This window comes from Pristiophorus japonicus, chromosome 20, assembly GCF_044704955.1.
Source record: "Pristiophorus japonicus isolate sPriJap1 chromosome 20, sPriJap1.hap1, whole genome shotgun sequence".
Taxonomy (NCBI): domain Eukaryota; kingdom Metazoa; phylum Chordata; class Chondrichthyes; family Pristiophoridae; genus Pristiophorus; species Pristiophorus japonicus.
Genome location: NC_091996.1, coordinates 65,231,005 through 65,253,695, shown reverse-complemented (window position 1 = coordinate 65,253,695; position 22,691 = coordinate 65,231,005). Strand labels below are relative to the sequence as shown.

At 57.3% G+C, this 22,691-nt stretch overlaps 1 protein-coding gene across 3 annotated transcripts in view; it reads left to right on the top strand.

Annotated features, from left to right (window-relative positions):
- The first annotated feature begins 841 nt into the window (after positions 1 to 841).
- The window catches only part of ddr2l (discoidin domain receptor family, member 2, like), a 77,912-nt gene continuing 56,062 nt past the window's right edge, over positions 842 to 22,691 (top strand). For all 3 annotated transcript variants that reach the window (XM_070862906.1, XM_070862907.1, XM_070862909.1), the window contains exon 1: positions 842 to 944. The gene's annotated coding sequence lies outside the window, so the exon portion shown is untranslated. The remainder of the gene's footprint in view (positions 945 to 22,691) is intronic.

The window sequence follows — 22,691 nt, the reverse complement described above, 5'->3', positions numbered from 1 at the left end:
CTCTCCTCAACCACCCCGCCCATGCCTCCTCAGACACCCACCTCTCCACGGACACCCCCACCACAGCTCAGACCCCCCACCCATCCCTTCTCAAACTGCCCCGTCCATCACTCCTCAGAACCCCCTGCTCACCTCCTCAGATGCCTCCTAATACCAGAGATCCCCAACCCTCCTCAAACGTCCCGCTCATCAAACCCCCTCCACCGCCCGCCCACCCCTCCTCAAACCCCACCCCCAGCTCACCCTTCTCTCCGTTCATCCCTCCTCAGACCTCACCCCCCCGCCCACTCCTCCTTAACCTCCCATGCCCCCCAACACCCCCATCCACCCCTCCTCATCCCCCTGCCCACCCCTCCACCCCATCTCAGCCACCCTCCTCAACCCTCCCCACCCCTCCTCAACCTACCCCGCCCCCCCCTCAAGCTCCCTGCTCCCCGCCTCCTCAGTCCCCTCCATCTCTAACGACCGGTGTAAATCCGGTAAATTATGCCTGTTCTTGCTGCCCTCAGGTGAAATGCCTTGACCATTGGTGTGATACGGTTGCCATGAGCTCCCTCCCGCCCTCTGTGTGGGCACCCAGCCAGGGTCAAGGCTATTCAGCCATGGGGGGCGGCGTGTTTCGGCCAGCCGGGGCCCTGCAGGGCGGCGGTAGCGGGTGGATCTTCCTCTGCTGGCACTGAGGCACATTGCGGCGGGGAGAGCTGCCAAGGACACAGAGCGTGCTCGGCTCCCCGGTCCAGGCTGGCAGGCGGAGGCGGAGGGCTCGGGGCCGGAGGGGGAGCCGGACCAGGCCGGGCCGGAGTGGAGTGGAGGGGAGGGGGAGCCGGCCCCCCCGCGCTGGGGGAGGGACGAGCACATTGAGTGCGGGCTGCGGGGAGAGCGGAGGTTCGGGTTTCAGTGGTTTCCGGAGCGAGAGAGTGAGAGAAGTCGGGAGAGAGACTAAGGTACACCGGCCTCAGCGCTGGGGCTTCATCACTGCCGTCTGGGGAGACCCCTGGGCCGGCCGGCCCGACACAGGAGCCGCGGCTGGGTGTAGGTGGCCGACTTGGAGTGCGCACACCGCCCGCGCTCCCCGGTCTCGGCCCCGGGGCTTGTCTGCAGACGCGCTGAGGAGCGGCGAGGAGTCCGGGCTGTGTGTGTGTGTGTGTGAGACAAGGCGGGGAGCTGGCGGCCCACAGTTCCAATCGGCAGCGGGGCTTGAGCTCGGGAGCTGAGACCCCGGGAGTCCCGCTCCCCATCCCCGGGCCGTCTCCACCGCTACAACAGGCATGTGTGGGGAAGGTGAGCAGGGCCGGGCCTCGCCGCCTGTGGGCACACCGCCTGCCCGGGCTGACAGAGGGTCAGTGGGTCAGGGTTGGTCACCTAGCCCTGGGTCAGGGCTGGTCACCCAGCCCAGGGTCTGTGGGTCGGTCACCCAGCCCAGGGTCTGTGGGTCGGTCACCCAGCCCGGGGCCTGTGGGTCGGTCACCCAGCCCGGGACCTGTGGGTCGGTCACCCAGCCCGGGTCAGTCACCCAGCCCGGGGTCAGTGTGTCAGGGCTAGTCACCCAGCTTAGGGTCAGTGTCAGTCACCCAGCCCGGAGTCAGTGGGTCAGTCACCCAGCCCAGGGTCAGTGGGTCAGTCACCCAGCCCAGGGTCAGTGGGTCAGTCACCCAGCCCAGGGTCAGTGTGTCAGGGCTAGTCACCCAGCCCAGGGTCAGTGGGTCAGTCACCCAGCCCAGGGTCAGTGTGTCAGGGCTAGTCACCCAGCCCAGGGTCAGTGGGTCAGTCACCCAGCCCAGGGTCAGTGTGTCAGGGCTAGTCACCCAGCCCAGGGTCAGTGTGTCAGGGCTAGTCACCCAGCCCAGGGTCAGTGGGTCAGTCACCCAGCCCAGGGTCAGTGTGTCAGGGCTAGTCACCCAGCCCAGGGTCAGTGTGTCAGGGCTAGTCACCCAGCCCAGGGTCAGTGGGTCAGTCACCCAGCCCAGGGTCAGTGTGTCAGGGCTAGTCACCCAGCCCAGGGTCAGTGTGTCAGGGCTAGTCACCCAGCCCTGTGTCAGGGCTAGTCACCCAGCCCAGGGTCAGTGTGTCAGGGCTAGTCACCCAGCCCAGGGTCAGTGGGTCAGTCACCCAGCCCAGGGTCAGTGTGTCAGGGCTAGTCACCCAGCCCAGGGTCAGTGTGTCAGGGCTAGTCACCCAGCCCTGTGTCAGGGCTAGTCACCCAGCCCAGGGTCAGTGTGTCAGGGCTAGTCACCCAGCTCAGGATCAGTGCTGGTCATTTAGCTCGGGGTCTGTGGGCTGGCTTCAGCAAGGGAGGAGGAGGTTTTCTTCTGGTTGCTTTTTGACATTCTACCCACAGAGCGATTCAGTCAGTGGATCAGTCGAAGTAAAGAGTGAGATTGATCCAGTACTTTAAACAGAATCGCTGTACAGTATAAAGTTGCTGGACCTAATTGAAGGACCAAGATCCCAGAGGGCAGGACATGACCAAGGGTGAAAGGTTGGGAGAGAAGATGTGGTAAATCAGGTTAGGTGCCGCCGAGCTGCGGATTTGTGATTGTGGAGGATGAGAGACCCTGGGAAAGAGTGAGATAGTGTCGGAGACAGCCTTGATTTGAACAAAGTGAGAATGTTGGAGAGGAGGCATGCGTGGGGTATGGAATTTGCAGCTTTTGGAGAAACAAGATGAAAATTCAGAGAACATCGATCCTCGTATTGTCGATCAAATAGCGGGGGTAGGGGCCATACCAGTGGAAAGGTGATGCAGCCTTGTTATGTAGCAAGGCACCGGCAGGATTGTGAAGTTAAGTTTAACTGCTTGGCGAGGGGGGAGGGGTGTAGCGGTCCGTAGCAGCCCCGATATACGATGCGGTAATGGTGCTGTGGGGCCCCGGGTACACTGGGCGGTAATGGGGCTGTGGGGAGGGGATCGTGTGGGTGTAGAGGGGGAAGGGAGAGCCTGGGTGTAGAGGGGGAGGGGATAGCCTAGTGGGGTGGGGGGGGGAGGGGCGGGGGAAAGTGGAGGGGAAAGCCTGGGTGGGGGTAGGGGGGAATGCTGAGGTGGAGGGGAGAGCCTTAGGGAGGGAATGGTGAGGTGGAGGGGAGAGCCTGTTGGGGGGTGGAGGGAGGGGAGCCTGGTGGTAAAGGGGTAGGGAAGAGCGGGAGGGGAGAGCAGTGGATAGAGGGGAAGGAAATAACAATGGGGGAGGTGGTGGGGGGAGGGGGGAAGTGATCCCAAAGCTGGTTTTGGGTGGCGTGGGGGTGGGGAAAATGGGAGAGGGCACCAGTGGAGCTTGGTGATGGGTACAGGCAGCCCGGTGTGGGTTGGGACTTGGAGCATAAAACTTTGGATTAGCAGAAACTAGTGGAGATGGCGAAAGGATTTGTGAAATGGGTGCTGTAGTTAATGAGGGATGGATGAGAGTGTCAGTCGTGAGGGCTCAATGAATCAATGCTGTCGAGAGCTGGAAGAAGGTGGTCTTGCTGACAGATTGGATGCGGACTAAAACATTCTGTTCAAGGTCGAACAGGACAGCAAAGCTGCACATTATAGCGTAAACTTGACCTGGCCAGCAGGGAGATTTAGGGAGTGGGAACAAGTGGTGTTCCTAGTACAGCAGCCTCCCTTATGTCAATGGGGATGGCTGCCAGTGGAGAGGGAGTTAGAAACAAGGTTTTCCCAGGGTGGATAGGGAGGGTGCAAGGGTCGAAGGTGGGCAGGGAGATATGTGCAAGAGAAGGGGGGAAGTGATGCTGTACTGGAAATGGAAAAGGCCTGTGGTGGTGAGATGGTGGGAGGGTGGAGGGGTTGTGGAGAGGTAGTTGGGGGATGGAGGTGGAGGGGTTGTGGTGAGGTGGCTGGAGGTGGAGGGGTTGAGAGTGCGGGGTTGAGGATGGAGGTGGAGGGGTTGAGAGTGCGGGATTGAGGATGGAGTTGGAGGGGTTGTGGTGAGGTAGTGGGGGGATGGAGGTGGAGGGGTTGTGGTGAGTGCTGGGTTGAGGATGGAGGTGGAGGGGTTATGGTGATTGCGGGGTTGAGGATGGAGGTGGCGGGGTTGTGAGTGGCTGAGGATGGAGAAGGCAAGATGCAGGGATGATGGTGGGGAGGGGGGGGAGTTGATTGTGGGGGTGGGTGCGAGGGATGAGGGAACAGCGGAAATGAGTGTTGGGTTGCGATGCTGATTGAAGACCCAGAGCGTGAATCTCACTGTGTCTCTATTTGTAATCTGTGGTCTTATTCTTAGCACTTTGAAAGAATTTGCTGACTATTCTATTTGTCTCTCACATTACACTGATTCAATTCTTCGATGTTTCATATTGCATCTGCACATGGCATGGGCACAGACCACTGCTGGCATTCGACCCGAGCTTTTCTCCATTGCAAACCGTCCTCTTAAACCCCTCTCCCCTGTCTCCTCCTCCCTCACCTCCAACAAGTATGAGGAGCTCATGGACATCTTTGCCATTGAGATTGAGACCATCCGTTCAGCCGCCTCTGCTGCTTCTCTCCCTTCCCCTAGCCCACTGGGCCAAACTTTCTTTCAGGGTCCCCCCTGCCCTAGTCCTGAACTAACACCTTTCTCCAGTTTCCCCTCATGTCCTCTCCGAGCTCAGCTTGTCCATGAGTCCCATATCCTTCTCCCTCGACCCTATTCCCCACTAAACTGCTGACCACCCAACTTCCCTTCCTGGCTCCCACGTTAGCTGATATTGTGAACGATTCTCTCTCCTCAGGTACTGTCCCCCTCTCCTTCAAATCTGCCGTCATCACCCCATCCACAAAAAAAACAACCCTTGACCCCTCTGTCCTTGCAAACTCCCGCATCATCTCCAACCTCCCCTTTCTCTCCAAAGTCCTTGAATGTGTTGTCGCCTCCGAAATCCGTGCTCATCTTTCCTGGAACTCCATGTTTGAATCCCTCCAATCAGGTTCTGTTTCTGCTACAGTACCGAAATGGCTCTTATCAAAGACACAAATGACATCCTATGTGACTGTGACAAAGGTAAACTACCCCTCCTCGTCCTTCTCGACCTGTCTGCAGCCTTTGACACGGTTAACCACACCATCCTCCTCCAACGCCTCTCCACCATTGTCCAGCTGGGTGGGACTGCACTCGCTTGGTTCCATTCTTACCGATCTAATTGTAGCCAGAGAATCATCTGCAATGACATCGCTTCCCGCTCCTGCACCGTTACCTCTGGTGTCTCCCAAGGATCTGTCCATGGCCCCCTCCTACTTCTCATCTATATGCTGCCCCTTTTCATCCGAAAACACAGTGTCAGGTTTCACATGTACGCTGACGACACTCAGCTCTACCTCACCATTTCATTTGACCCCTCCGCTGTCTAAATTGTTTGACATCAGCACTAGTTGAGCACAAATTTATTCCAACTAAATATTGGGAAGACCGAAGCCATTGTCTTCCGTCCATGCCACAAACTCCGTTCCCTAACCACTGACTCCATCCCTCTCCCTGGCAACTGTCTGAGGCTGATCCAGACTGTTCGCAACCTTGGTGTCATATTTGACCCCGCGCTGAGCCTCCGACCATATAACCGTGCCATCACTAAAACTGCCTATTTCCACCTCTGTAACATCGCTCGTCTCCACCCCCGCCTCAGCTCATCTGCTGCTGGAACCCTCATCCATGTCTTTGTTACCTCTAGACTTGAGTATTCCAACACACTCCTGGCCGACCTCCCACGTTCTACCCTACGTAAACTTGAGGTCCTAACTTGCACCAACTCCCATTCTGTAATCTCCTCTTGCCCTACAACCCTCCAAGATCTCTGTGCTTCTCTAATTCTAAGCATCTCCAATTTTATTCGCTCCATCATTGGTGGCCGTGCCTTCAGCTGAAAAGACTGTAAGCTCTGGAATTCCCTTCCTGAACCTCTCTGCTTCTCTACCTCTCTTTCTTTCCTACATTACAACAGTGACTACACTTCAAAATTATTCATTGGCTGGAAAGCACTTTGAGACGTTCGGTGGTCGTGAAAGGCGCTATATAAATGCAAGTCTTTGTTGAAGGCACTCCTTAAAGTCTACTTTTGACCAAATAGCTCCTTATGTGGCTCGGTGTCATATTTTGTTTGATAACACTCCTGTGGAAGTGCTTTGGGACGTTTAGCAACGTTAAAGGTGCTATATAAATACAAGCTGTTGTTGAGTCCGGAACAGGCACTGATCACTGCTGGCATTCTACAACAACAACAACAACGTGTATTTATATAGCACCCTTAATGTAGTGGAACGTCCCAAGGCACTTCACAGAGTATTGTGAGACAAAAAATTTGACACCGAGCCACATGAACAAAAGCTTGGTCAGAGAGGAGCATCTTGAAGGAAGAAAGAGAGGCAAAGAGGTTTAGGCAGGGAATTCCAGAGCTTAGGGTCAAGGCAACAGATGGCATGGCCAACATTGGTTGAGCGATTATAACCAGGGATGCTAAAAAGGGCAGCATTAGAGGAGCGCAGACATCGTGGGGCGGAGGGGAGGTTGTGGGGCTGGAGGATTACAGAGATAGGGAGGGGCGAGGCCATGGCGGGATTTGAAAACAAGGATGAGAATTTTGAAATCGAGGCGTTGCTTAACCGGGAATCAGTGTAGGTCAGCAAGCACAGGGTGAGTGGGACTTGGTGCGAGTTAGGACACAGGCAGCCGAGTTTTGGATCACCTCTAGTTTACGTAGGGTAGAATGTGGGAGGCCAGCCAGGAGTGAGTTGGAATAGTCAGGTCTAGAGGTAACAAAGGTATGGATGAGGGCATCAGCAGCGGATGAGCTGAGGCAAGGGCAGAGACGGGCAATGTTACGGATGGGAAATAGGTGGTCTTAGTTATGCTGCGGATATGTGGTCGAAAGCTCATTTGAGGGTCAAATATGACACCAAGGTCGCGAACAGTCTGGTTCAGCCTCAGACAGAATTTGGGCAGAGGGATGGAGTCAGTGGCTCGGGACCGAAAACAATGGCTTCAGTCTTCCCAATATTCAATTGGAGAAAATTTCTGCTCCTCCAGAACTGGATGTTGGACAAGCAGCCTGACAATTTAGAGACCGAGGAGTCCAGGACAGGTGCTGAGTCTGTTGATGCTTGACCCACAGGTCCACTGACTATGCTGGACACGTACTGTATTACATTGACAGGTGTACCTATAACCTTGTACCTGAGTTGCACTACGGGCACTGTTGAGAGAGCTATGCAGGTGTGGGTTGTGACTGTGAGTTATACAGACGGATGTTCTAATGTTTGTCCTGTGTGCCCAGTAGCCAAGTTGCTAGCTGGAGCCTGTGACTGTGATGGGATGTGTGCGTGACACTATTGGCCTGTGATTCCAGCTTTCTAAAATGATGCAGGCTGTGGTATTGACTTCACTGGCACAAGAGACCAGGTGAAGGCATTCTGCACACTGCCTTGTTTACATGGGAGAAAGGGCTCATTCACTGAGTCTGTCTCGTGTTAAGTGTACTTGTGTTCAAAGTGGTTGCGGTGTTGGCTTCAGAGGCTGGAGCTCTGGAGTTGGGTACCCAGATACTGTTCACTGAGGAGAGAAGCAGAGAACATCACACTTGCTTGTAGGACACTGTCTACCCACCCCCACCCCCCCACCCTGTAGGACACTGCCCATTACCCACCCTCCATAGGACACTGTCTATTACCACCCCCCCCCCCCATAGGACACTGTATATTACCCCCCCCCCCCCCCAAGGACACTGTCTATTACCGCCCCCCCCCATAGGATACTGTCTATTACCCCCCCCCCCCATAGGACACTGTCCAATACCCCCCCCCATAGGACACTGTCTATTATCTCCCCCCCCATAGGACACTGTCTATTCCCCCCTATAGGACACTGTCTATTACCCCCCACTCCGCATAGGACACTGTCTATTACCCCCCCCCCCCATAGGACACTGCCTATTAGCTCCCCCCCCCCCCCCGCATAGGGCACTGTCTATGACATCCCCCCCTCCCCCATAGGATACTGTCTATTACCCGCCCCTCCCCCATAGGACACCGTCTATTACCCCCCCCCCCTCCTTGGACCCTGCCTATTAGCCTCCCCTCCCCCAATAGGACAATGTCCATTAGGCACGCCCCATAGGACACTGTCTATTACCCCCCCCCCCCTTGGATCCTGTCTATTACCCCCCCCCCCCCCCATAGGACACTGTCTATAACACCCCCCCAACATAGGACACTGTCTATTAACCCCCCCCCATAGGGCACTATCTATGACACCCCCCCCCCCCCACCCCATAGGACACTGTCTATTACCTGCCCCTCCCCCATAGGATACCGTCTATTACCCCCCCCCCTCCTTGGACCCTGTCTATTACCCCCCCCCCCCCATAGGACACTGTCTATAACACCCCCCAACATAGGACACTGTCTATTACCCCCCCCCCCCCATAGGGCACTGTCTATGACATCCCCCCCTCCCCCATAGGACACTATCTATTACCCGCCCCTCCCCCATAGGACACCTTCTATTACCCCCCCCCCCCCCCCCTCCTTGGACCCTGTCTATTATCCCCTGCCCCATAGGACACTGTCTATGACACCCCCCCCCCCCTCCTTGGACCCTGTCTATTACCCCCCCTCCCATAGGACACTGTCTATCCCCCCCCACCCACCCCCCGTAGGACACAGTCCATTTCCCCCCCCCCCCCCCCCCCCTTAGGACACTGTCTATTTCCCCCGATAGGACACTGTCTATTACCCCCCTCCTATAGGACACTGTCTATTACCCCCCACTCCGCATAGGACACTGTCTATTACCCCCCCTCCCCCATAGAACACTGTCTTTTACCCCCCCCCCCCCCATAGGACACTGTCTATTACCGCCCCCCCATAAGACTCTGTCTATTACCACCACCCCCCCCACTTCGGACACTGTCTATTATCCTACCCCCCCCCCCCCCCATAGGACACTGTCTATCCCCTCCACCCACCCCCCGTAGGACACAGTCTATTACCCCCCTCCCGTAGGACACAGTCCATTCCCCCCTCCCCCCCCCATAGGACACTGTCTATTTCCCCCGATAGGACACTGTCTATTACCCTCCCCCTACTTGGGCCCTGTCTATTAACCCCCCCCTCATAGGACACTGTCTATGACACCCCCCCCCCCCCCAATAGGACACTGTCTATTACCCCCCCCCCCCTCATAGGACACTGTCTATTACCACCCCCCCCTCCCCCATAGGACACTGTCTATTTCCCCCGATAGGACACTGTCTATGACACCCCCCCCCCCCCCCCGCAATAGGACACTGTCTATTACCCCCCCCCCCATAGGACACTGTCTATTACCACCCCCCCTCCCCCATAGGACACTGTCTATTACCTCCACCCCCCCCCCCCCATAGGACACTGTCTATTATCCCCCCTCCTGCAGGACACTGTCTATTACCTCCCCACCCTCCCCCTTAGGACACTGTCTATTACCGCCCTCCCATAAGACTCTGTCTATTACCACCACCCCCCCCACTTCAGACACTGTCTGTTATCCTACCCCCCACATAGGACACTGTCTATCCCCCCCACCCACCCCCCGTAGGACACATTCTATTAACTCCCTTCCATAGGACACAGTCCATTACCCCCCCCGCCCCCCCCATAGGACACTGTCTATTATCCCCCCCCCATAGGACACTGTCTATTTCCCCCGATAGGACACTGTCTATTACCCTCCCCCTCCTTGGGCCCTGTCTATTAACCCCCCCTCATAGGACACTGTCTATGACACCCCCCCCTCCATAGGACACTGTCTATTACCCCCCCCCTTCATAGGACACTGTCTATTACCCCCCCCTTCATAGGACACTGTCTATTACCACCCCCCCTCCCCCATAAGACACTGTCTATTACCTCAACCCCCCCCCATAGGACACTGTCTATTACCGCCCCCCCATAGGATACTGTCTATTACCCCCCCCCCCCTCATAGGACACTGTCTATTACCCGCCCCCCCCCCCCTATAGGACACTGTCTATTACCCCCCACTCTGCATAGGACTGTCTATTACCCCCCCCCCCCATAGGACACTGTCTATTACCCACCCCCCCAAAGGACACGGTCTATTACCGCCCCCCCCCATGGGACACTATCCAATACCCCCCCCACCCGATAGGACACTGTCTATTACCCCCCCCCCCCCATAGGACACTGTCTATTACCACCACCCCCCCTCCCCCATAGGACACTGTCTATTACCTCCACCCCCCCCCCCCCCCCATAGGACACTGTCTATTACCCCCCCTCCTGTAGGACACTGTATATTAGTATATTACCACCCCCACCCTCCCCCTTAGGACACTGTCTATTACCGCCCTCCCATAGGATACTGTCTATTATCCCCCCCCCCCTCATAGGACACTGTCCATTACCCACTCCGCATAGGACACTGTCTATTACCGCCCCCCCCCCCCCCCCACAGGACGCAGTACATTACCCCCTTCCCCCGTAGGACACTGTCTATTACCCTCCCCCTCCTTGGGCCCTGTCTATTACCACCCCCCATAGGACACTGTCCATTAACCCCCCCACCCCCATAGGACACTGTCCATTAACTCCCCACCCCACATCGGACACTGTCTATTACCCGCCCCCCCTGCCCTCATAGGACACTGTCTATTACCCTCCCCCCCCCTCATAGGACACTGTCTATTACCCCCACTCCGCATAGCACACTGTCTATTACCCCCCAACCCCCGTAGGACACTGTCTATGACAACCCCCCACATCCCACATAGGACACTGTCTATTACTACCGCCACCCCCCCCCCCATAGGCCACTGTCGATTTACCCCCCCCCCCCCCCATAGGACACTGTCTATTACCCCCCCCCCATAAGACTCTGTCTATTACCACCACCCCCCCCCCCCACTTCGGACACTGTCTATTATCCTACCCCCCCCCCATAGGACACTGTCTATCCCCCCCCACCCACCCCCCGTAGGACACAGTCCATTTCCCCCCCCCCCCCTTAGGACACTGTCTATTTCCCCCGATAGGACACTGTCTATTACCCCCCCCCCTATAGGACACTGTCTATTACCCCCCACTCCGCATAGGACACTGTCTATTACCCCCCCTCCCCCATAGAACACTGTCTTTTACCCCCCCCCCCATAGGACACTGTCTATTACCGCCCCCCCATAAGACTCTGTCTATTACCACCACCCCCCCCACTTCGGACACTGTCTATTATCCTACCCCCCCCCATAGGACACTGTCTATCCCCCCCCACCCACCCCCCGTAGGACACAGTCTATTACCCCCCTCCCGTAGGACACAGTCCATTCCCCCCTCCCCCCCCATAGGACACTGTCTATTTCCCCCGATAGGACACTGTCTATTACCCTCCCCCTACTTGGGCCCTGTCTATTAACCCCCCCCCTCATAGGACACTGTCTATGACACCCCCCCCCCCAATAGGACACTGTCTATTACCCCCCCCCCCCCCTCATAGGACACTGTCTATTACCACCCCCCCTCCCCCATAGGACACTGTCTATTTCCCCCGATAGGACACTGTCTATGACACCCCCCCCCCCCCCCCCGCAATAGGACACTGTCTATTACCCCCCCCCCCATAGGACACTGTCTATTACCACCCCCCCTCCCCCATAGGACACTGTCTATTACCTCCACCCCCCCCCCCCCATAGGACACTGTCTATTATCCCCCCTCCTGCAGGACACTGTCTATTACCTCCCCACCCTCCCCCTTAGGACACTGTCTATTACCGCCCTCCCATAAGACTCTGTCTATTACCACCACCCCCCCCCACTTCAGACACTGTCTGTTATCCTACCCCCCCCATAGGACACTGTCTATCCCCCCCACCCACCCCCCGTAGGACACATTCTATTAACTCCCTTCCATAGGACACAGTCCATTACCCCCCCCGCCCCCCCCATAGGACACTGTCTATTATCCCCCCCCCCATAGGACACTGTCTATTTCCCCCGATAGGACACTGTCTATTACCCTCCCCCTCCTTGGGCCCTGTCTATTAACCCCCCCCTCATAGGACACTGTCTATGACACCCCCCCCCTCCATAAGACACTGTCTATTACCCCCCCCTTCATAGGACACTGTCTATTACCACCCCCCCTCCCCCATAAGACACTGTCTATTACCTCCCCCCCCCCCCATAGGACACTGTCTATTACCGCCCCCCCATAGGATACTGTCTATTACCCCCCCCCCCCCCTCATAGGACACTGTCTATTACCCGGCCCCCCCCCTATAGGACACTGTCTATTACCCCCCACTCTGCATAGGACACTGTCTATTACCCCCCCCCCCATAGGACACTGTCTATTACCCACCCCCCCAAAGGACACGGTCTATTACCGCCCCCCCCCATGGGACACTATCCAATACCCCCCCCACCCGATAGGACACTGTCTATTACCCCCCCCCCCCCATAGGACACTGTCTATTACCACCACCCCCCCTCCCCCATAGGACACTGTCTATTACCTCCACCCCCCCCCCCCCCATAGGACACTGTCTATTACCCCCCCTCCTGTAGGACACTGTATATTAGTATATTACCACCCCCACCCTCCCCCTTAGGACACTGTCTATTACCGCCCTCCCATAGGATACTGTCTATTATCCCCCCCCCCCCCCTCATAGGACACTGTCCATTACCCACTCCGCATAGGACACTGTCTATTACCCCCCCCCCCCCCCCCCCCCACAGGACGCAGTACATTACCCCCTTCCCCCGTAGGACACTGTCTATTACCCTCCCCCTCCTTGGGCTTTGTCTATTACCACCCCCCATAGGACACTGTCCATTAACCCCCCCACCCCCATAGGACACTGTCCATTAACCCCCCACCCCACATCGGACACTGTCTATTACCCGCCCCCCCTGCCCTCATAGGACACTGTCTATTACCCTCCCCCCCCCTCATAGGACACTGTCTATTACCCACTCCGCATAGGACACTGTCTATTACCCCCCACCCTCCCCCACAGGATACTGTCTATCTCCCCCCCCCCCCCCCATAGGACACTGTCTATTACCCCCCACTCCGCATAGGACACTGTCTATTATCCACGCCCCCCAAAGGACGCGGTCTATTACCCCCCCCCATAGGACACTATCCAATAGCCCCCCCCACCCGATAGGACACTGTCTATTACTCCCCCCCCCCCCCACTCACATCGGACACTGTCTATGACCTCCTCCCATAGGACACTGTCTATGACAACCCCCCACATAGGACACTGTCTATTACCTCCCTCCACCCCTCCTTGGACCTTGTCTATTACCCGCCCCCCCCCCCCCCATAGGACACTGTCTATGACAACCCCCCACATAGGACACTGTCTATTACCCACACCCCCCATAGGACACTGTCTATTGCACCCCCCACCCCCCCCACATAGGACACAGTGTATTACCTCCCCCTGCCTCCTTGGACCCTGTCTATCCCCCCCCCACCCCCCATAGGACACAGTCTATTACCCCCCTCCCGTAGGACACAGTCCATTACCCCCCCCCATAGGACACTGTCTATTATCCCCCCCACCCCCATTAGGACACTGTCTATTACCCACACCCCCCATAGGACACTGTCTATTGCACCCCCCCCCCCCCCCACATAGGACACAGTGTATTACCTCCCCCTGCCTCCTTGGACCCTGTCTATCCCCCCCCCACCCCCCATAGGACACTGTCTATTACTAACCCCCCCCCCATAGGCCACTGTTTTTAACCCCCCCCCCGTAGGACACTGTCTATTACCCCCCACTCCGCATAGGACACTGTCTATTATCCCCCCCCCCCCATAGGACACTGTCTATTACCCCCCCCCATAAGACTCTGTCTATTACCACCACCCCCCCCCCCCCACCACTTCGGACATTGTCTATTACCCTCCCCCCCTTCCCCCCCCCCCCCATAGGACACTGTCTATTACCCCCCACCCCCATAGGACACTGTCCATTACCCACCCCCCCCCCCCACATCGGACACTGTCTATTACCCGCCCCCCCTGCCCTCATAGGACACTGTAAATTATCCCCCCCCCCATAGGACACTGTCTATTATCCCCCCCATAGGACATTATCTATTACCCCCCACCCCGATAGGACACTGTCCATTACCCCCCCCCCCCACATCGGACACTGTCTATTACCCGCCCCCCCTGCCCTCATAGGACACTGTCTATTATCCCCCCCCCCCTCATAGGACACTGTCTATTATCCCCCTCATAGGACATTATATATTACCCCCCCCCCCATAGGACACTGTCTATTAACCCCCACTCCGCATAGGACACTGTCTATTACCCTCCCCCCCTCCCCCCATAGGACACTGTCTATTACCCCCCCCCCCCAAAGGACACGGTCTATTACCCCCCCCCCATAGGACACTGTCCAATACCCCCCCCCCATAGGACACTGTCTATTATCCCCCCCCCCCCCATAGGACACTGTCTATTCCCCCCTATAGGACACTGTTACCCCCCCACTCCGCATAGGACACTGTCTATTACCCCCCCATAGGACACTGTCTATTACCCCCCACCCTTCCATAGGAGACTGTCTATTCCCCCCCCCCAATAGGACACTGTCTATTATCCCCCCCCCCCCCCCCCCCTCCCATAGGACACTGTCTATTCCCCCCTATAGGACACTGTTACCCCCCCACTCCGCATAGGACACTGTCTATTACCCCCCCCCAGAGGACACTGTCCATTACCCCCCCCCCCAGCCCATTGGACACTGCCTCTTACCCACCCCCGCCCCCCCATAGGACACCGTCTATTACCCCCCCCCCCCCCATAGGACACTGTCCAATACCCACCCCCCTCATAGGACACCGTCTATTATCCCCCCCCCACATAGGACACTGTCTATTCCCCCCTATAAGACACTGTTACCCCCCACTCCGCATAGGACACTGTCTATTATCCCCCCCCCCCCATAGGACACTGTCTATTACCCCCCCCCCCCCATAGGACACTGTCTATTACCCACTCCGCATAGGACACTGTCTATTACCCCCCCCCCCCCCCCCCGTAGGACACAGTCTATTACCCCCTCCCCCCGTAGGACACTGTCTATTACCCTCCCCCTCCTTGGGCCCTGTCTATTACCACCCCCCCATAGGACACTGTCTATGACACTCCTTCCCCCCCCCCCCCGCCAAATAGGACACTGTCTATTACCCCCCCTTACCCCCCCCCCACATGACACCCTATGCTCCCCCCCCATAGGACACTGTCTATTACCCCCCCCCCCTTATAGGACACTGTCTATTACCCCCCCCTCCCCCCATAGGACACTGTCTATTACACCCCCCCCCCAAAGGACACGGTCTATTACCCCCCCCCCCATAGGACACTGTCCAATACCCACCCCCCCCATAGAACACTGTCTATTATCCCCCCCCCCCCCATAGGACACTGTCTATTACCCCCCCCTCCCCCAATAGGACACTGTCTATTACAACCCCCCCAAAGGACACGGTCTATTACCCCCCCCATAGGACACTATCTATTATCCCCCCCCCCATAGGACACTGTCTATTACCCACTACGCATAGGACACTGTCTATTACCCCCTCCCCCCGTAGGACACTGTCTATTACCTCCCCCTCCTTGGGCCCTGTCTATTACCACCCCCCCATAGGACACTGTCTATGACACTCCCCCCCCCCCCCCAATAGGACACTGTCTATTACCCCCCCCCCCCCATAGGACACTGTCTATTACCTCCCCCCATAGGACACTGTCTATTACCCCCCCCCCCCCATAGGACACTGTGTATTACCCACCCACCCCCCCCATAGGACACTGTCTATTCCCCCCCCCCCCCAATAGGACACTGTCTATTACCCCCCCTACAACCCCCCCACATGACACCCTATGCTCCCCCCCCCCGCATAGGACACTGTCTATTACCTCCCCCCACAGGACACTGTCTGTCTATTCCCCCCCCCCCCCCCCCCCATAGGACACTGTCTATTACCTCCCCCCATAGGACACTGTCTATTACCCCGCCCATAAGACACTGTCTATTTCCCCCCCCCCCCCACCCCTTAGGACACTGTCTATTTCCCCCGATAGGACACTGTCTATGATACTCCCCCCCCCCCCCCCCCGGCATAGGACACTGTCTATTACCTATCCCCATAGAACGCTGCCTATTACCCACCCCCCATAGGACACTGTCTATTACCCACCCCTCATAGGACACTGTCCATTACCCCTCCCCAAACGACACTGTCCATTATCCCCCCCCCCCCCAATAGGACACCGCCCATGAGCCCGGCCCCCCATAGGACACTGTATATTACCCCCCCCCATAGGACACTGTATATTTACCCCCCCCCCATAGGACACTGTATATTACCCCCCCACTAGGACACTGTCTATTAACAGCCCCCCCCCCCCCCCCATAGGACACTGTCTATTACCCACCCCCCCATAGGACACTGCCTATTACCCCCCTCCCATTGGACACTGCCTATTACCCCCTCCCATTGGACACTGCCTATTACCCCCTCCCATTGGACACTGCCTATTACCCCCTCCCATTGGACACTGCCTATTAACCCCCCCCATAGGACACTGTCTATTACCCCCCCCCATAGGACACTGTCCATAAACCCCCCCCCCCCCATAGGACACTGACTATTATATTCCCCCCCCCATAGGACACTGTCTATTAACCACCCCCCATAGGGCACTGTCCATTACCCCCCCCACCCCCCCCCATAGGACACTGTCTATTACCACACCCCCCATAGGACACTGTCTATTACCCACCCCCCATAGGGCACTGTCCATTAAATCCCCCCCCCCCCCCATAGGACACTGTCTATTACCCCCCTCCCCCCATAGGACACTGTCCATTAAATCCCCCCCCATAGGACACTGTCTATTACCCACCCCCCATAGGGCACTGTCCATTACCCCCCACCCCCCACCCCCCACCCCCCATAGGACACTGTCTATTACCCCCCCTTACCCCCCCCCACATGATACCCTATGCTCCCCCCCCCCCATAGGACACTGTCTATTACCCCCCCCCCCCCCCCTTATAGGACACTGTCTATTAACCCCCTCTCCCCCCATAGGACACTGTCTATTACACCCCCCCCCAAAGGACACGGTCTATTACCCCCCCCATAGGACACTGTCCAATACCCACCCCCCCCCGTAGGACACAGTCTATTACCCCCTCCCCCCGTAGGACACTGTCTATTACCTCCCCCTCCTTGGGCCCTGTCTATTACCACCCCCCCATAGGACACTGTCTATGACACTCCCACCCCCCCCCCCAATAGGACACTGTCTATTACCCCCCCCCCCATAGGACACTGTCTATTACCTCCCCCCATAGGACACTGTCTATTACCCCCCCCCCCCATAGGACACTGTGTATTACCCACCCACCCCCCCCCATAGGACACTTTCTATTCCCCCCCCCCCGCAATAGGACACTGTCTATTACCCCCCCTACAACCCCCCCACATGACACCCTATGCTCCCCCCCCCCCCCCCGCATAGGACACTGTCTATTACCTCCCCCCACAGGACACTGTCTGTCTATTCCCCCCCCCCCCCATAGGACACTGTGTATTACCCACCCACCCCCCCCATAGGACACTTTCTATTCCCCCCCCCCCCCGCAATAGGACACTGTCTATTACCCCCCCTACAACCCCCCCACATGACACCCTATGCTCCCCCCCCCCCCCCGCATAGGACACTGTCTATTACCTCCCCCCACAGGACACTGTCTGTCTATTCCCCCCCCCCCCCCATAGGACACTGTCTATTACCTCCCCCCATAGGACACTGTCTATTACCCCGCCCATAAGACACTGTCTATTTCCCCCCCCCTTAGGACACTGTCTATGTCCCCCGATAGGACACTGTCTATGATACTCCCCCCCCCGCCCCCCCCCCCCGGCATAGGACACTGTCTATTACCTATCCCCATAGAACGCTGCCTATTACCCACCCCCCATAGGACACTGTCTATTACCCCCCCCTCATAGGACACTGTCCATTACCCCTCCCCAAACGACACTGTCCATTATCCCCCCCCCCCCCCAATAGGACACCGCCCATGAGCCCCGCCCCCCTAAGGACACTGTATATTACCCCCCCCCCCCATAGGACACTGTATATTACCCCCCCCCATAGGACACTGTATATTACCCCCCCACTAGGACACTGTCTATTAACAGTCCCCTCCCCCCCATAGGACACTGTCTATTACCCACCCCCCCATAGGACACTGCCTATTACCCCCCTCCCATTGGACACTGCCTATTACCCCCTCCCATTGGACACTGCCTATTACCCCCTCCCATTGGACACTGCCTATTACCCCCCCCCCATAGGACACTGTCTATTACCCCCCCCCCCCCCATAGGACACTGTCCATAAACCCCCCCCCCCCCCCATAGGACACTGACTATTAAATCCCCCCCCCATAGGACACTGTCTATTACCCACCCCCCATAGGGCACTGTCCATTACCCCCCCATCCCCCCCCCATAGGACACTGTCTATTACCACCCCCCCCATAGGACACTGTCTATTACCCACCCCCCATAGGGCACTGTCCATTAAATCCCCCCCCCCCCATAGGACACTGTCTATTACCCCCCTCCCCCCATAGGACACTGTCCATTAAATCCCCCCCCATAGGACACTGTCTATTACCCACCCCCCATAGGGCACTGTCCATTACCCCCCACCCCCCACCCCCCCATAGGACACAGTCTATTACCACCCCCCCCATAGGACACTGTCTATTACCCCCTCCCCCCATAGGACACGGTTCATGACCCACCCCCAAAAGGACACTGTCCATTACCACCCCCCCCCCATTGGACACTGTCTATTACCACTCCCCCCATAGGACACAGACTCTTACCCCCCCCCTACCATATGACACTGTCTATCACCCCCCCACCCCCATAGGACACTGTCGATTACACCCCTCCCATAGGACACTGTCGATTACACCCCCCCCCCCCTCAGGACACTGTCCATTACCCCCCCCCCCCATAGGACACTGTCTAATACCCCCCCATAGGACACTGTCTATTACCCCCTCCCCCACCAACATAGTTCACTGTGTATTAAACCCCCCCCACATAGGACACTGTGTATTACCCCCCCACCCCTCCACATAGGACACTGTCTATTACCCCCCCCCATAGGACACTGTCTATTACCCCCCCCCATAGGACACTGTCTATTACCCCCCCCCCCCATAGGACACTGTCTATTACCCCCCCCCCCCATAGGACACTGTCTATTACCCCCCCCATAGGACACTGTCTATTACACCCCCCCCAAGGGACACTGTCTATTAACCCCCCATAGGACACTGTCCATTACCCCGCCCCACCCCACCCTTATAGGACACTGTCATTTACACCCCCCCCATAGGACACTGTCTATTACCCCCCCCCCCCCATTGGACACTGCCTATTACCCCCCCCCCCATTGGACACTATCTATTACCCCCCCCATTGGACACTGTCCATTACCCCCTCCCCATAGGGCACTGTCTGTTACCCCCCCAGAGGACACTATCTATTACCCCCCCCCCACAGGACACTGTCTATTACCCCCCCCACCCCCAATAGGACACGGTCCATTACCCAAACCCCCATGGGACACTGTTCATTATACCCCCCCCATAGGACACGGTCCATTACCCATTCCCCCAACGGACACTGCCCATAGGACACTATATATTACCCCCCTCCCCCCCCCCCCCCACAGGACACTGTCTATTACCCATACCCCACATAGAACAGTCTATTATCCCCCCCACCCCCCCCCCATAGGACATTGTCCATTACACCCCCCCCCCCCCCCCAACAGGACACGGTCCATTACCCCCACCCCCATAGGACACTGTCCATTACCCCCACCCCCCATAGGACACTGTTCATTACCCCCACTCCCATAGGACATTGTCTATTACCCACCCCCCATAAGACTCTGCCTATTAACCCCCCCCCCCCCCCCACATAGGATGCTACCTATTAGCCACCTCCCATAGGACGCTGCCTATTACCCACCCCCCATAGAACGCTGCCTATTACCCACCCCCTATAGGACGCTGTCTATTACCCCGCCTCATAGGACACTGTCCATTACCCCTCCCCAAACGACACTGTCCATTATCGCCCCCCCCCCCCCCAATAGGACACCGCCCATGAGCCCCGCCCCCCATAGGACACTGTATATTACCCCCCCCCCCCATAGGACACTGTATATTACCCCCCCCTATAGGACACTGTATATTACCCCCCCCATAGGACACTGTCTAATACCTCCCCCCATAGGACACTGTCTATTACCCCCTCCCCCCGACATAGTTCACTGTGCATTCCCCACCCCACATAGGACACTGTGTATTACCCCCCTACCCCCCACATTGGACACTGTCAGTTATTGCCCCCCCATACGACACTGCCTTTTACCCCCCCCCCCAAGGGACACTGTCTATTACCCCCCCCCCCCATAGGATACTGTCCATTACCCCGCCCCCCCCTTATAGGACACTGTCATTTACCCCCCCCCCCCCCATAGGACACTGTCTTTTACCTCCCCCCCCCATAGGACACTGTCTATTACCCCCTCCCCCCGACATAGTTCACTGTGCATTCCCCACCCCACATAGGACACTGTGTATTACCCCCCTACCCCCCACATTGGACACTGTCAGTTATTGCCCCCCCATACGACACTGCCTTTTACCCCCCCCCCCCAAGGGACACTGTCTATTACCCCCCCCCCATAGGATACTGTCCATTACCCCGCCCCCCCCTTATAGGACACTGTCATTTACCCCCCCCCCATAGGACACTGTCTTTTACCTCCCCCCCCCATAGGACACTGTCTATTACCCCCCCCCCCCATTGGACGCTGTCTATTACCCCCCCATAGGACACTGTCCATTACCCCCCCCCCCCAAAGGGCACTGTACATTACACCCCCCCCACCATAGGACACTGTCTATTACCCCCCCACCATAGGACACTGTCTATTACCCCCCCCCATAGGACACTGTCTATTACCCACCCCCATCGGACACTGTATATTACCACCCCCCCCCCATAGGACACTGTCTAATACACCCCCCCATAGGACACTGCCTATTACCCCCTCCCCCACCGACATAGTTCACTGTGTATTACCGCCCCCTCCCACATAGGACACTGTGTATTACCCCCGCACCCCCCACATAGGACACTGTCTGTTACTCCCCCCCCATAGGACACTGTATATTACCCCCCCATTGGACACTGCCTATTAACCCCCCCCCCCATTGGACACTGTCTATTACCCCCCCCCCCCCATTGGACACTGTCTATTACCCCCCCCCATTGGACGATGTCTATTACCCCCCCCCAATTGGACGCTGTCTATTACCCCCCCCCCCCCCCATAGGGCACTGTCTATTACCCCCCCCAGAGGACATTATCTATTACCCACCACCCCCCCACAGGACACTGTCTATTACCCCCCCCCCAATAGGACACGGTCCATTACCCACCCCCCCATGGGACACTGTCCATTACCCCCCCCCCCCCAATAGGACATGGTCCATTACCCATTCCCCATTCCCCCAACGGACACTGTCCATTACACCCCCACCCCATAGGAAACTGTGCATTACCCACCCCCCCATAGGACACTATCTATTACCCCCCTCCCCACAGGACACTGTCTATTACCCATACCCCACATAAGACAGTCTATTATCCCCCCCCACCCCCCCATAGGACATTGTCCATTACACTCCCCCCCCCGCAACAGGACACAGTCCATTACCCCCACCCCCATAGGACACTGTTCATTACCCCCACCCCCATAGGACACTGTTCATTACCCCCACCCCCATAGGACACTGTCCATTATCCACACCCCCATAGGACACTGTTCATTACCCCCACCCCCATTAGACACTGCCTATTACCCACCCCCCATAGGACACTGCCTATTACCCACCCCCCCATAGGACACTGCATATTATCCACCCCCCATAGGACGCTGCCTATTATCCACCCCCCATAGGACGCTGCCTATTAAACCACCTCCCATAGGATAATGTCTATTACACCCACCCCCCCCATAGGACACTGTATATTACCCCCCCCCCCCAAAGGACACTGTATATTACCCCCCCATAGGACACTGTCTAATACCCCCCTCCATAGGACACTGTCTATTATCCACCCCCCCATAGGATTATGTCTATTACACCCCCCATAGGAAACTGCCTATTAACCCCCCCCCATAGGAAACTGTCTATTACCCCACCTCCCCCCCCATAGGATACTGTCCATTACCCCGCCCCCCCCTTATAGGACACTGTCATTTACCCCCCCTCCCCATAGGACACTGTCTATTACCCTCCCCGCCCCATTGGACACTGCCTATTACCCCCCCCCCCCCCATTGGACACTGTCTATTACCCCCCCATAGGACACTGTCCATTACCCCCCTAAAGGGCACTGTCCATTACCCCCACCCCCCCCGCCCCGCCCCCCATAGGGCACTGTCTATTACCCCCCCCAGAGGACACTATCTATTACCCCCCCACAGGACACTGTCTATTACTCACTCGCCCCCCCCTCCCCACAGAACACTGTCCATTAACCCCCCCCATAGGACATTGTCCATTACACCC